This window comes from Carlito syrichta, unplaced genomic scaffold, assembly GCF_000164805.1.
Source record: "Carlito syrichta isolate Samal-C Ts95f unplaced genomic scaffold, Tarsius_syrichta-2.0.1 Scaffold305768, whole genome shotgun sequence".
NCBI lineage: Eukaryota > Metazoa > Chordata > Mammalia > Primates > Tarsiidae > Carlito > Carlito syrichta.
Window position 1 is genome coordinate 45,732 of NW_007249864.1, and position 5,012 is coordinate 50,743.

Here is a 5,012-nt window from a genome sequence, read left to right on the forward strand (position 1 = left end):
CTTCAGCCCCCAGCAACCTATAATCTGCTTTCCCTCTCTATGGATTTGCCTCTTCTGAGCATTTCATGCCAATGGACTCACACTGTGTGACCTTCTGTGCCTGGCTTCTTTCACTTGGCACATGTTTCAAGGTTCACCTGTGTCAGAGCATGAATTAGTACTTTGTTCCTTTTTAAGGCTAAGTAGTGTTTCATGGCATGGATATACCACAGTGTTTGTTTATTCATTCAGCAGTCAATGGATATTTGGACCATTTCTACTTTCTGACTATTTTGAATAACTTTCCTTCCTTTTGAGTGGGGAAAAAAGGGGCAATACACTATTCTTTTTTTTTTTTTGACCTCTGAACTTTTTATTGACTTCCTGCTTCCCCGAAGGACACCCTGTTCCTGCCACCTCAACACCTCAGAACTTTGGTGTCATTGGTCTCAGACACCGATTTGTTGTCCACTATCTTGCGGGTGGTCTTTTGGATGGTCTGGATGGAGCTGCTGCTGTCCAGGCCATCACTGAGACTGAAGTCCTCTCCGTCTTCCAGCAGGCGGTGGTGGGTGGCGATCTCGGCCTCCAGCTTGACGTTGATGTTCAGCAGGCACTCGTACTCCTGGGCCTGGCGCTGGTCCTCTGTCTGGGTCTGTGGCAGCTCAGCCTCCAGGTGCAGCAGGGTGCCATGGAGCTGCTCCATCTGCATGGCGTAGAGGGCCTCCACCTTCCTCAAGCTGTTCTCCAAGCTGGCCTTCAGGTTTCTCATAGAGTCCAGGTTAATCTCCAAGTACCGCATTGTACGTTTCAGCTCCGTGAGCATCATCTCAGCAATTCCAATCTCGGCGGACCGCTTGGTGACCACTGTGCTGCTCTCCTCAGTCTGCTGGGACCAGTACTTGTCCAGCTCCTCTCGGTTCTTCTGAGCCAGCTCATCAACCTGGGCCCAGATATCCACCATGATCTTGCTGAGGTCCTGAGATTTGGGGGCCTCTGCCTCCACGGTCAACCCAGAGCTGGCAATCTGGACTTGTAGGCCTTTTACTTCCTCCCATGGTTCTTCTTCATGAAGAGCAGCTCCTCCTTGAGAGCCTCGATCTCTATCTCCAGCTGCAGCCAGGAGACACGGGTATCAGCAATGAACCTGCAGATCCCATGGTTGCTCTCCATGGACTGGTGCATGGCCAGCTCGGTCTCATATTTGATTCTAAAGTCATCAGCGGCAAGATGGGCATTGTCAATCTGCAGAACGACGTGGGCATTGTCCACAGAAGTTGCAAAGATCTGAGCCCTCAGGGCTTCAGTGGTCTTGAAGTAATGTCTCCAGTCTCTGACCTGGGATCCCTTCTTCTCCAAGTGTTCTCGTATTTTGCTCTCCAGCCTCTGGTTCTCCATCTCCAAGCTCCTCGCCCTCTCCAGGTAGGAGGCCAGGCAGTCGCTCAGCTCTCGCAGCCACTCTGGAAACTGGTGGAGCAGGACACAGAGATATGGGAGCCCAAGCTGCCAGCACCTGCAGAGATGCTGGCTGCTCTGCTGGTGGGCCAGAGGCTGGGTGACTGGATGGAGCCCAGGGACTGGTAGTTGGTGGCGTAGGTGGTGAAGCGAGTGGTGGCAGCGGAGGAGAGCCAAATGGTAGAACTCAGGTTCAGCCAACATTTTAATTTTAACTTTTTTTTTTTTTTGAGTTGGAGTCTCACTCGGTCGCCCAGACTAGACCTGCTGGGCTCCAGCGATCCTTCCGCCTCAGCCTTCCAAATAGCTGGAACTACAGGCGCGCTACCACGCCCGGCTGATTTTTTGATTTATCGTAAAGATGAGATCTCGCTGCCCAGGCGGGTCTCGAACCCGCGGGCTCAGGCAATCCACTCACCTCAGCCTTCCAAAGGTGCGGGATGACAGGCTGAGCCACCGAGCCCGGCTCTCAACATTTTAACTTTTAAAAAATGTATGAAGTCGTTGGTCAAGCATAGGGTATATCCTAGTGGCCTCACGATGTGGTTTTTGGGGGGGAAGATGTGTCCTGCATTTGCTGTGATGTTGTGTTCTACAGGTATCAGTTAGGTCAATGTGATGTAGATTTTTTATGTTGTTACTGATTTTCATCTTTGTGTTCTGTCAATCATTGAGAACGCTGCATTAAAATCTCCAGCTGTGACTGTGGATTTGTCTATTTTTTCCTTTGTTGCTGGCAACTTTTGCTTTACAAAGAGGGACCCAACAACCATGGAATTTATTTATTAAAAAATTGCGTATGTATTCTTACATGCTTAAACTTCAGTCGTCTTCAAATTACTCTTCATTTGATGCAATATACCTATTGAGACGCTTTCTCCACTGCTCAAAACAGCTTTTGAATGTGTCAGTTTTTTATGCCTTTGGGTGCTTCTGCTATTTTTTGTTTCACCTCTTCCTCATTGGCAAAATGTTTCTGTTATGTTACACTCCCAGTGGGGCCACCAAAATGTTAGGTTGGACCCGCTGGAGATGTGGGTGTCTGTGATCAGGCGCCACAAAAAAGATGTAAAGAATTGCACAGTAGTTAGATTAGAAAATATAATTTAGCCGGGCTCGGTGGCTCAGTTTGTAATCCCGCGCCTTTGGGAGGCTGAGGTGAGTGGATTGCTTGAGCCCGCGAGTTCGAGACCCGCCTGGGCAATTTGGCGAGACCTCATCTCTACAAGAAAATAAGAAAATCAGCCGGGCATGGTAACGTGTGACTGTGATTCCGGCTACTCAGAAGGCTGAGGCGGAAGAATCGCCGGAGCCCAGCAGGTCGAGGCTACAGTGGCCGCTCACAATCACTGCACTCCAGTCTGGGTGATAGAGTGAGACTCCAACTCAAAAAAAAAAAGAAAATATAATTTATTTAGAAAGTAAGTTTGAGAGAGAGAAAAAGAGGAGATTCACCTCCCCAAAGTAGGGGAGCAGGCCAAAGCCAGGAAACATGGTTCTGTCATAGCTCAAAGAACACATGGCCACACCATCACTTAGCAAGGCAATGGCTGCTGGTTGTTCCTGGTTGAGTCCTTTCAATCCTTCCCTTTGACGGGGAAAGGTCATTAAGGTTGGGTGGTGGTCTGCTCCACACCATCACGAAGGGGCAGATAAAAACAGGTACTGATGTCAGGTGATGGACAGCACTCAGATAGGTGGGTAAGTCACATGATTGCTGACATGGTGGTGGGTTAGACGGAGGAGACAAGGGGAGGGGTTTTTCCTGCAAGAGACCTGTCAGATGTTTCCAATCCACAAGCTCCTTGACAAAAAGGTGGTCTTATTATCATCTCTGTGGCTTCAGCCAGCAAAGGGGTGATCTTTGACCTTCCACCTTGGACAAGGAATTTGAACATCCCTTAGAGATTATTATGCTAAACCATGAATTGAAAGGTTGGGCTGTCCTTGTCTTGCATCTGATAGAGATTTGCTGAGGGGGTGGAGGAGGTTGCCAGCTTGGCCTGCAGTGAAATGTCTGAACGCTTCCTAAAACTTGCCTATTGGAAATGTATCTGTTTATATCTAACCTGTGTGAGTTTTAAAGCGTGTCAGTCTAAGCAACAATGGTTATGCTGAGTCAAAATGTGAACTAAGCTTATTCTAAGTTTCTCAGGGTTCCTCCTTTCAGTTTCTCCGAGGATTTTTTTCAACTGGGGAGATCAGGTGAATAGAGAGAGTAGAGCACACGGATCACACTATGTTTGTCAAAAACTGTTGAACACTCAGCGCAGTGTGGGCAGGTGCGCTTGTAAATCACCCATCATGAAATGAGCAAATGCGTTGAAAGAATCTTCAAAATAATTCACTGAAGCCAAACGAACCTCTCGCCACAAAGCTGGCAGGTACACTGATGCCAGTGGGTTCCTAGAACACTTACCTAGCAGAGGAAGCCTGTACTACAAGGGACCTGCCCTCTGGGTTTTTTTTTGGGGGGGTGCCCCTTCATATGTACCTCTAAACTTTAGTACTGGGTGCATACATATGTGTAATCGTTACGCCTTCTTGATGAATTATTACGAAATGCCCCTTCTTATATTTGTATAGCATATCTTTTTCTATCCGTTTATTTTCAGCTTGTGTGTTTATATTTAAAAAGCATTTTTTTGTAGATAGCATATAGTGAGATTGATATGGTCCATGGAACATACAGCTGCTCTCTCACTCGCCAGTGAAACCTGAGAGGCAGGGAACTGGGAGGAAAGAAGCTTACTTCTGAATTCAGGGAGACAAGCCAGTATAGATACCAAGGCCAGCTCAGTTCACTGGATTTACAGTCTGTATTTATTTATTTATTTATTGAAGTCTCACTCTTTGTCACCCAGGCTGGAGTGCAGTGGCATGCTCCCAGTCACTGCAGCCTTGACCTGCTGGGCTCAGGAGATCCTTCTACCTCAGCCTTCCAAGTAGCTGGAACTATAGGCACGCACTGCCATGCCTGGCTAATTTTTTCAATATATATTTTGTAGAGACAAGGTCCTGCCAAGTTGCTCAGGCTGGTCTTGTACCCCCAGGCTCAGGCAATCCTCTCGGCCTCCCAAAGTGCTGGGATTACAGGTTGAGCCACCGAGCCCGGCCTTGCAGTCTATTTATAAGCGTAAGCATTGAGATTTGCTGTTGACTAACATCAAATTACAGGACTATAGGTGTCCAGTTACAATTGCATTTCATCAATGTTAACATTCACTGTTTGTATATTCTTGGTATCTGTTAGGGTACACTCACAGCGGGGCCTCCAGAATGTTAGGTCAGGCCTGCTGAGGGTGTGGTGTCTGGTATGCAACCGGATGCCGCATGAAAGATGCAAATAATTGCACAGAAGCCAGATTCAAAAATATAGTTTACTTAGAAAGTAAATTAGAGAGAGACAGAAAGAGGAGATTCACCTCTCCAAGGTGGTAGGGGGAGCAAAGTTTAAGAAAACACGGTCTAAGCCGGGCTCGGTGATTCAGTCGTAATCCCGCGCCTTTAGGAGGCTGAGGTGAGTGGATTGCCTGAGCCCGTGGGTTCGAGACCCACCTGGGCAACTTGGCGAGACT

General features: G+C 47.8%; 1 pseudogene; it reads right to left on the reverse strand.

Annotated features, from left to right (window-relative positions):
* LOC110596023 overlaps window positions 1-5,012 on the reverse strand; it is an 11,544-nt pseudogene that overhangs the window by 1,051 nt on the left and 5,481 nt on the right.